Genomic DNA, 6,172 nt, shown 5'->3' with positions numbered 1-6,172 from the left:
TAGGTTGCGTGGGACATAAGCAGGTCACCTTACCCGTCATGGAGACGCCTGCCCAGGCCACACAGGTGCTCTGTCTTAGGTTGGTGAGCGCCCTCCAGGCAGCCTGTCATACTACATATTTATATAAAACTAACCATCAGAAATGATGGTTTTAAGATCAAGTACTGATTAGCTGTGAAAATTCTGATATGCTCTGTGTCCTGAAACATAAAAAATTCAATCGAGATTTTATTTATGTAAAATAATTAAGTCCATCCATTTTTTATTTTATTTACTTATTCATTTGTTTGTTTGTTTTTCGAGACAGGGTTTCTCTGTGTAGCCCTGGCTGTCCTAGAATTTGCTCTGTAGACCAGGCTGGCCTCCACCTCAGAGATCTGCCTGCCTCCTGAGTGCTGGGATTAAAGGCGTGTGACACCACCACCCAGCTTTATTTAACTATCTTTCTCTTTGACTAAAAAAAAAAAAAAACCCAAATCTTGGTCTGTTGTTTCCGCTTCAGTAAATTTCAAACGCTATTTTTTGCTTTTTTGAATGATCGAAAATACTATAAATAGAAGCAAACAAAGCCTTTCCCCCAAATTTAATAATGTTTTCTCTTCTTCCTTTTTGTTTTTATTTCTTTCCTGTTTTTATTTCTTTCTTTTTCTTTTCTTCCTTCTTTTTTAAGCCAGGGTCTCACTTTATAGCTAGCTCAGAACTGGCTATGTAGACCAGACTGGATTTGAAATCAGAGAGATCATGTCTCCACTTCCTGAGTGCTGGGATTAAAGACATGCACCACCACACCTGGCTCTGCTTTCCTTCTATTTAATATTTAGAAAGTCATTCAAAGGCTAGAAGGCCATGCAAGTGAAGCTTCCTGGAATCAAACCTGAGGACCCGAGTTCAACACCCAGGATCCATGTGGTGGAAAGAGCACTGACTCCTACAGGTTTTCCTCTAACCTCTACATGTGGGATGTGGCTCTTCTCCTTCCCCAAATAAACACATGTTAAAAATGTAAACCAATTATTTTATCTATGTATTTATTTAAAACATTTTAAAATGTACTTATGGTGTGTGTGTGTGTGTGTGATGTAGTATGTGTGTTGTGTGTATGTGTGTGTGATGTAGTGTATGTGGTGTGTGTATATGTGTGTGTGATGTAGTGTGTGGTGTGTGTATGATGTGTGTGATGTGTGTGTATGTATTGTGTGTGTGTGTGTGTTGTGTTGTGTATGTGGTGTGATGTGTGTGTGTGATGTAGTGTGTGGTGTGTGTGATATAGTGTGTGGTATGTGTGTATGTGGTGCAGTGTGTGTGATATAGTTGTGTGGTGTGTGTGTGGTGTGTGTAATATTGTGTGTGGTGTATGTGTGATGTGTGGGGTGCATGTGTGTGTGTGGTATAGTGTGTATGTGGTGTGGTGTATATGTGTGTGTGTGTGTGTGTGATATAGTGTGTGGTGTGTGTGGTATATGTGTATGTGGTGCAGTGTGTGTGTGTGATATAGTTGTGTGGTGTGTGATATAGTGTGTGTGTGGTGTGTGATATGGTGTGTGTGGTGTGTGTGTGTGTGTGTGTGTGTGTGTGTGTGTGTGTGTGAAGATGGGCATGAGTATGGAGGTCAGAAGACAGCTTCAGGAATCTGTACGCACCTTCCACCTTGTTGGGGCCAGGTCTCCTGGTTTCTCCTGGCTGTGCACTCCAGCACAGCTGGCAGGTAGGCTGTTTCTGGCAATTCTCCTGTCTCTGGCAGTAGGACTGCTGGAATTGCAGATGCATGTCACTACATCTAACTTTTAAAATGGGTTCTGACCACCAGAACTCAGGTCATCAGGCTTGCGCCTAGAGCTGAGCCATCTGGGCCCAGCTGTTTCCTCATTAACAGTAACACTAAATTCCTGGCAGGTCAGTGCTCTGTCCTCCTGGGACCCAAAATTCTACCTCTGTGAAAAAAGCATATTATCTCCCAACACTTACAACTGTTAGGTGATCTGACTACACTGGCAAAGCAGTTGTGGTGGTTTGAATGTAACTGACCTCCATAAACTCATAGGAAACGGCACTACTGGGAGGTGTGGCCTTGTTGAAGAAGGTGTGGCCTTGTTGGAGGAAGTGTGTCGCTGTGGGGTGGGCTTTGAGGTTTCCTATGCTCAGGATACCTCTCAATGTCTTAGACCATTTCTTTTTTTTTTTTTTTTTGGTTTTTTCGAGACAGGGTTTCTCTGTGTAGTTTTGTGCCTTTCCTGGAACTCACTTTGTAGCCCAGGCTGGCCTCAAACTCACAGAGATCCACCTGCCTCTGCCTCCCAAGTGCTGGGATTAAAGGCATGTGCCACCATTGCCCGGCATTTAGACCATTTCTTGTTGCCTGCAAGATGTAGGACTCTCAGTTACTCCTCCAGCCCCATGACTGCCTGCCTGCATGCAGCCATGTCCCACCATGACGACAATGGACTGAACCTCTGAACTATAATCGAACCACCTCAATTAAATGCTTTCCTTTATAAATAAGAGTTGCCCTGCAAATGAATGGAACTAGAAAACATCATCCTGAGTGAGGTAACCCAAACCCAAAGGACAAACATGGTATGTACTCACTCATAAGTGGATTCTAGATGTAAAGCCAAGAACAATCAGACTGCAACCCACAGATCCAGGGAGGCTACATAGCAGGGGGACCCTAGGATGACTGTGGCTTTAATAATAAGTTTTGGTTTTACTCAATTACTGGGCAAGCCTCAGTGAAACATTTCACTATTAGGATAAGAGTTTATACGGTATCAAGCTGATAATAGAAAAATAAATAAATAAAAAAAAGAGTTGCCCTGGTCATGGTGTTTCGTCACGGCAAAAGAGACCCTAACTAAGACAGCAGTTAAAAACATAAAATTCGCCAGGTGGTGGTGGGTGGTACATGCCTTTAATCTCAGCACTCAGGAGGCAGACCTAGGTGGATCTCTGTGTGTTTGAGGCCAGCCTGGTAAACAGAGATCTAGGACAGGCACCAAGGCACCAAAACTATACAGAGAAACTCTGTCTCAAAAAAAACCAAAAAAAAAACCCAACCATAAAATTCAAAAAGTAGTTGGTTATTTTTATTTTGGAGGTGGACAGTAAGAGAATGGAGAATAACAAATAAGTTAACAAAATATTTTACCATTAAAAAGGGGAGGGAATAATCACAGCTTAAACCTCTAAAATACAGACCTATGCACTGCTCACATGAAATATCATTGTTTTAAGGATATATAGGTTATGATGGTAAATACCTATAACCCTGGTACACAGGAGGTTGAATCAGGATGATCACTAGTTCAGGACCACCCTGGGCTGCATAGGGAGATCAAATTCAGGTCACTGGGTTTGGCAGCAAGCCCTTTTACCCCGAGCCATCTCATTGGCCCACAAACGCTTAGAAGTTATTGTGTAGACCATGACGGTGGATGCTACCTACTAACTTAACTGACTTCGGGAAACACTGCCTACATGTAAACAGAATCTGTCCTCTGCTATGATCCAGCAACTGAATAATGGAGAGGTAGGCAGCAGAAGTAGCCATTCTAATCCAGCGTGGGTCGTTTCGGACAAATTACAGATTAAGACAGCAGCAGGTATCAGGCTGTGAGCTTATTAAACAATAAGCGTCATGTAGTAGCTAGGTCTTATAATATGCATGAACAAAAGTTTATCACTTGATTACCAAAATGCTGTTTTATTTATCTTTGCTTGCCTCTTATTTTACTTTAAGTGATGGGTGGGGGTTCAACAGTGGCTGGCCTGGAACTTGCTATTACAGACCAAGCTGGCGTCTAACTCACAGGGATCCACCTGCCTCGCCTCCTGAGTGCTGAGATTAAAGGCATGTGCTATTCAGGGCTCTATTGAATGTATGTTTGTATTCTCTTCATACAGTATTTTATGTAGCTCAGGGTGGCTTTAACTCATGCTGTAGCCCAGGGGGACCTTGAACTTGTGATTCTCCTGGCATAGCCTCCTAAAGGTGGGATCATGGGCATGTGGCCTGCCTAAGAATCTATTTTTGGTTTTTCAATCATTTGTAGTGTAACTGTTCTCACAAATTCCAAGATTGCTCAGGAGCATTTATAGCTAATTTTGAGAAGGCTAACTTCAGACTGTATTTAGAGACACTTATCTTAATGAAGAGTAGGCATCTTCTATGCAGATTTGCAAAACATTAAAATATATGTGTTATTTTCAGCTCACATGTTACTTGATGCTATTTATATGGTGAGAATAGAAGACACACAGGATTTATTGGAAACTCGTTACAGGGTGACAGATACTTTGATTTTATTATCCTTATTTATTTGATTGTTTTGTATTTTTGGCTAGCCCTAAAATATTTCCTTTTAAGAGATTTAGAGCCGGGTGGTGGTGGTGGTGGCGGCGGCGGCGGCGGCGGCGGCGGCGGCGGTGGTGGCGCACGCCTTTAATCCCAGCACTCGGAGGCAGAGGCAGGCGGATCTCTGTGAGTTCGAGGCCAGCCTGGGCTACAGAGTGAGTTCCAGGACAGGTTCCAAAGCTACACAGAGAAACCCTGTCTCGAAAAACCAAAAAAAAAAAAAAAAAAAAAAGAGAGATTTAGAAAGATCCTTCGGGGCATCTAAGGGCAGTATAACCCTACAGAAAACATTCAGCTGGAAGGTGTGTTGACCTATCTCCACCTCAGTGAAAGTGAGCCTACACAGTAAACAGTCACATTTCTGATTTAGTATTTTGAGTTTCTTAGATCAGGCAATTTTTTTTCCCCCAGCAACTCTGAATGAGACCTTGAAGGCCAGTCCATTTTGTCTCACACACACACACACCTCTCTCTTGAGGAAATGTCTCATGACACAGCCCTTGGACCCACAGGCCTCTGCTTCCCTAGTGCTGGAGTTAAAGGCCCGAGCCACCACACCCTGCCTCTATTTTGTCATCTTGTTTTGTTACAGTTTCTGACTCAATAACTTCCAAATAAGTAAACAACTTATTTTTGAATAAGGATAGTATTTAGGGCTGGCAAGGTGGATCAGTGGGTAAAGGTGCCGGCCTTAGGGCCCGATGACCTGAATTCCACCCCCTGGAGCCACTTGTGGGATTCCCATGGTAGGAGAAGAACCAACTCCCAAGGGATGTCCTCTGACTTCCACAGGCGCTGAGGTGCACACAATAAGTAAATAAATAAATGCAATGTAATCATAAAAAAGAGGGGTTTTTAGAACCAAGTATTACCCGTAAAGTGGAAAAGTGAGCCTTTCCTCACCTCTTGTAAATCAGCGTTCGGTGTTGGTCTTCTGAATTAATGAGAAAAATTTTGAGCGTTCACGTTGAACAGAGACCAGAGTTGTGTTTTAAAATAAAATGATTAAATATATAATATATTTTTAGCAAAGGGCCGGAGTCGTGGTTGACTGGGCTTAAGCAGCCATGCAAGTTTATTATGGGCAATAAGAACTATGGCTCTCAATTTCAGTAAGGCAACACCAGACGATTAAAATTCTTGTTTTGTTTTACCAGAAGGGACGGCATCAACTTTTTTTTTTTTTTAAGTGCTAGGGCTGAACCTGCCAGAAGCACCCGTTTACATTTCTGTGTGACAAAAGAATGACAGATCCTTTGCAAAAGTTGGTAATGATTCTATCCAACATTTCTCACCCCTGCTAGGTTTAAATTATTAGTATTATTTTTCAAACCAGAGCTAAAGCCGACCAGGAGGATAGGAGAACAGAATCGCCACTCAAGGGACATCTGTTAATGACACTACGCGTCTTGCCCCTCCTCTTACAGAATGTAACCGCGACCTGGATTTCCTAGGAGGTGCTGGGTGGCCGACATTTTCCCTGGCCGGGGTTTCACACGTTGCAGATCCGAGTGGAGAGTAAATGGCTGGGCGAAGTGCCAGGTAGCCCTTTCCCGACCCATTAAACAGCAGTGCGAACGGACGGAGTAACCCGAACCCGCTCCGGCGCGGAACGCGGCGGCCCGGCCCGGCGGCACGCTGACGCGCAGCTAACCCGGAGCCGCGTCCTGGAGACGCCGCCCGCCAGCGGAGAGCGCCACCGGCTTCCGCCCGGGCCGTCCCCGGCTCCGCCGGCCTCTGCGGCAGGGCCGCGGAAACCCCGTAGGAGCAGGGCGGCCGAGGAGCGCGGCGCGCGGCCGCGCTGCTGCAATATTCTTCCGC

This window comes from Peromyscus californicus, unplaced genomic scaffold, assembly GCF_007827085.1.
Source record: "Peromyscus californicus insignis strain IS unplaced genomic scaffold, ASM782708v3 Scaffold_16__1_contigs__length_79575227, whole genome shotgun sequence".
NCBI lineage: Eukaryota > Metazoa > Chordata > Mammalia > Rodentia > Cricetidae > Peromyscus > Peromyscus californicus.
The sequence above is the reverse complement of the archived record's forward strand: the minus strand, read 5'-3'. Positions refer to the sequence as shown.